The following is a 4771-nucleotide window of genomic DNA, read 5'->3' on the forward strand; positions in this document are numbered from 1 at the left end:
GAACCTTTTCAGATTGTGACTCAGCTTTGCTAAAGTCCCCAATTAGAGGTGTCCAGGGTTCTTAAGCACACTCTTATTTGCCCTGGATCACAACTCTTATTTCTATATATATTTTTTTTCGTTTTTTCTCTTTTTTTTTTCGATTTTTTTTTTCGAATAGCTTTTTCTTGCTTCAAGAATCATTTTTATGATTTTTCAGATCCTCAGTAACATGTCTCCTTTTTCATCATTCTTTCAAGAGCCAACATTCATGAACCACAAATTCAAGATACATATGCACTATTTAAGCATACATTCAGAGAACAAAAATATTACCACCACATCAAAATAATTAAACTATTATAAAATTCAAAATTCATGCAATTCTTTCTTTTATCAATTAGGCACGTTTATTGAAGAAAGGTGATGGATTCATAGGACATTCATAACTTTAAGGCATAGACACTAAGACACTAATGATCACAAGACACAAACATGGATAAACATAAGCATAAAATTCGAAAAACAGAAGAACAAATAACAAGGAAATCAAAGAACGGGTCCACCTTAGTGATGGCGGCTCTTTCTTGCTCTTGAAGATCCTATGGAGTGCTTGAGCTCCTCAATATCTCTTCCTTGTCTTTGTTGCTCCTCCCTCATGATTCTTTGATCTTCTCTAATCTCATGAAGGATGATGGAGTGTTCTTGGTGCTCCACCCTTAGTTGTCCCATGTTGGAACTCAACTCTCCTAGGGAGGTGTGTAGTTGCTCCCAATAGTTTTGTGGAGGGAAATTCATCCCTTGAGGAATTTCAGGGATCTCATGATGAGTGGGATCTCTTGTGTACTCCATCCTTTTCTTGGTGATGGGTTTGTCCTCATCAATGGGGGTGTCACCCTCTATGTCAACTCCAACTGAATAACAGAGGTGACAAATGAGATGAGGGAAGGCTAACCTTGCCAAGGTGGAGGTCTTGTCCGCCACCTTATAGAGTTCTTGGGCTATAACCTCATGAACCTCTATTTCTTCTCCAATCATGATGCTATGGATCATGATAGCCCGGTCTATGGTAACTTCGGACCGGTTGCTAGTGGGGATGATTGAGCGTTGTATGAACTCTAACCATTCTCTAGCCACGGGCTTGAGGTCATGCCTTCTCAATTGGACCGGCTTTCCTCTTGAATCTTGCTTCCATTGTGCGCCCTCTTCACATATGACTGTGAGGACTTGGTCCAACCTTTGATCAAAGTTGACCCTTCTAGTGTAAGGATGTTCATCTCCTTGCATCATAGGCAAGTTGAACGCCACCCTCACACTCTCCGGACTAAAATCCAAGTATTTCCCCCGAACCATAGTAAGATAATTCTTTGGATTCGGGTTCACACTTTGGTCATGGTTCTTGGTGATCCATGCATTGGCATAGAACTCTTGAACCATCAAGATTCCGACTTGTTGAATGGGGTTGGTAAGAACTTCCCAACCTCTTCTTCGGATCTCATGTCGGATCTCCGGATATTCACCCTTTTTGAGTGAAAAGGGGACCTCGGGGATCACCTTCTTCAAGGCCACAACTTCATAGAAGTGGACTTGATGCACCCTTGAGAGGAATCTATCCATCTCCCATGACTCGGAGGTGGAAGCCTTTGCCTTCCCTTTCCTCTTTCTAGAGGTTTCTCCGGCCTTGGATGCCATAATGGTTATGGAAAACCGAAAAAGCAACGCTTTTACCACACCAAACTTAAAATGTTTGCTCGTCCTCGAGCAAAAGAAGAAAGAAGAGAGTAGAAGAAGAAGAAATGAGGAAGAGGGAGATGGTGGTGAATTCGGCCAAAGAGGGGGAGAAGTGGTGTTTAGGTTGTGTGAAAATGAAGGGTTGAAGAAGGGTATATATAGGAGAGAGGGGGGTAAAGGTTCGGCCATTATGGGTGGGTTTGGGAGGGAAAGTGGTTTGAATTTGAAGGGTGAGGTTGGTGGGGATTTATGAAGGATGGATGTGAGTGGTGAAGAGAAGGGTAGGATTTGATAGGTGAGGGGTTTTTGGGAAAGAGGTGTTGAGGTGATTGGTGAATGGGGGAAGAAGAGAGAGAGTGATGGTAGGGTCCTGTGGGGTCCACAGATCCTGTAGTGTCAAGGAAAAGGCATCCTTGCACCAAATGGCATCAAAATCCACGTTTTGAGCCATTTCTGGCGTTAAACGCCGGGCTGGTGCCCATTCCTGGCGTTTAACGCCAGGTTCTTGCCCTTTACTGGCGTTTAACGCCAGTCTGGTGCCCCTTTCTGGCGTTAAACGCCCAGATGGGTGCCAGACTGGGCGTTAAACGCCCAACTGCTAGGCTGACTGGCGTTTAAACGCCAGCAGCATCGTCCTCCAGGGTGTGCTATTTTTCTTCCTGTTTTTCATTTTGTTTTTGCTTTTTTCATTGTTTTTGTGACTTCTTATGATCATCAACCTACAAAAAAGATAAAATAACAAAAGAAAATAATTAATTATAAAACATTGGGTTGCCTCCCAACAAGCGCTTCTTTAATGTCATTAGCTTGACAGAGGACTCTCATGGAGCCTCAGAAGTGTTCAGAACCGTGTTGGACCCTCCCAACACCAAACTTAGAGTTTGAATGTGGGGGTTCAACACCAAACTTAGAGTTTGGTTGTGGCCTCCCAACACCAAACTTAAAGTTTGACTGTGGGGGCTCAGTTTGGCTCTGTTTTGAGAGAAGCTCTTCATGCTTCCTCTCCATGATGACAGAGGGATATCCTTGAGCTTTAAACACCAAGGATTCTTCATTCACTTGAATGATCAACTCTCCTCTATCAACATCAATCACAGCTTTGCTGTGGCTAGGAAGGGTCTGCCAAGGATGATGGATTCATCCATGCATTTCCCAGTCTCTAGGACTATGAAATCAGTAGGAATGTAATGGTCTTCAACCTTAACCAGAACATCCTCTACAAGTCCATAGGCTTGTTTTCTTGAGTTGTCTGCCATCTCTAGTGAGATTTTTGCAGCTTGCACCTCAAAGATCCCTAATTTCTCCATTACAGAGAGGGGCATGAGGTTCACACTTGACCCTAAGTCACACAAGGCCTTCTTGAAGGTCACGGTGCCTATGGTACAAGGTATAGAAAACTTCCCAGGATCCTGCCTCTTTTGAGGCAATTGCTGCCTAGACAAGTTATCCAGTTCTTTGGTGAGCAGAGGGGGTTCATCCTCCCAAGTCTCATTTCCAAATAGCTTGTCATTTAGCTTCATGATTGCTCCAAGATATTTAGCAACTTGCTCCTCAGTGACATACTCATCCTCTTCAGAGGAGGAATACTCATCAGAGCTCATGAATGGCAGTAGTAAGTCTAAAGGAATCTCTATGGTCTCAGTTTGAGCCTCAGATTCCCAAGGTTCCTCATTGGGGAACTCAGTGGAGGTCAGTGGACGTCCATTGAGGTCTTCCTCAGTGGCGTTCACTGCCTCTTCTTCCTCCCAGAATTCGGCCATATTGATGGCCTTGCACTCTCCTTTTGGATTTTCTTCAGTATTGCTTGGGAGAGTGCTTGGAGGAAGTTCAGTAATTTTCTTGCTCAGCTGACCCACTTGTCCTTCCAAATTCCTAATGGAAGATCTAGTTTCAGTCATGAAACTTTGAGTGGTCTTAATTAGATCAGAGACCATAGTTGCTAAGTCAGAGGTATTCTGCTTAGAACTCTCTGTCTGTTGCTGAGAAGATGATGGGAAAGGCTTGCTATTGCTAAACCTGTTTCTCCCACCATTATTGTTATTGAAACCTTGTTGAGGTCTCTGTTGATCCTTCCATGAAAGATTTGGATGATTCCTCCATGAAGGGTTGTAGGTGTTTCCATAGGGTTCTCCCATGTAATTCACCTCTTCTATTGAAGGGTTCTCAGGATCATAAGCTTCTTCCTCAGATGAAGCTTCCTTAGTACTGCTTGGTGCATTTTTGCATTCCAGACAGACTTTGAGAAATCATATTGACTTGTTGAGTCAATATTTTATTCTGAGCCAAAATGGCATTCAGAGTGTCAATCTCAAGAACTCCTTTCTTCTGACTAGTCCCATTGTTCACAGGATTTCTTTCAGAAGTGTACGTGAATTGATTATTTGCAACCATTTCAATCAGTTCTTGAGCTTCAGTAGGCGTCTTCTTCAGATGAAGAGATCCTCCAGAAGAGCTATCCAAAGACATCTTGGACAGTTCAGAGAGACCATCATAGAAAATACCTATGATGCTCCATTCAGAAAGCATATCAGTGGGACACTTTTTGATCAATTGTTTGTATCTTTCCCAAGCTTCATAGAGGGATTCTCCTTCCTTCTGTCTGAAGGTTTGGACTTCCACTCTAAGCTTACTCAATTTTTGAGGTGGAAAGAACTTTGCCAAGAAGGCATTGACTAGCTTTTCCCAAGAGTCCAGGCTTTCTTTAGGTTGAGAATCCAACCATGTTCTAGCTCTGTCTCTTACAGCAAAAGGGAATAGCATCAGTCTGTAGACCTCAGGGTCAACCCCATTAGTCTTGACTGTGTCACAGATTTGCAAGAACTCAGCTAAAAACTGATGAGGATCTTCCATTGGAAGTCCATGGAACTTGCAATTCTGTTGCATTAGAGAAACTAATTGAGGCTTAAGCTCAAAGTTGTTTGCTCCAATGGCAGGGATAGAGATGCTTCTCCCATAGAAGTCGGGAGTAGGTGCAGTAAAGTCACCCAGCACCTTCCTTGCATTGTTGGCATTGTTGTTGTTTTCGGCTGCCATGTGTTCTTCTTCCTTGAAGAATTCGGTC

At 43.2% G+C, this 4771-nt stretch overlaps 1 non-coding gene across 1 annotated transcript; it reads left to right on the forward strand.

Annotated features, from left to right (window-relative positions):
* The first annotated feature begins 4230 nt into the window (after positions 1-4230).
* On the forward strand, positions 4231-4338 carry LOC112768272 (small nucleolar RNA R71). Its single transcript, XR_003185714.1, has one exon. It is a non-coding gene; the product is annotated as a small nucleolar RNA R71 (small nucleolar RNA).
* Positions 4339-4771: the final 433 nt, after the last annotated feature.

The sequence above is a fragment of the Arachis hypogaea genome, chromosome 2 (assembly GCF_003086295.3).
Source record: "Arachis hypogaea cultivar Tifrunner chromosome 2, arahy.Tifrunner.gnm2.J5K5, whole genome shotgun sequence".
NCBI lineage: Eukaryota > Viridiplantae > Streptophyta > Magnoliopsida > Fabales > Fabaceae > Arachis > Arachis hypogaea.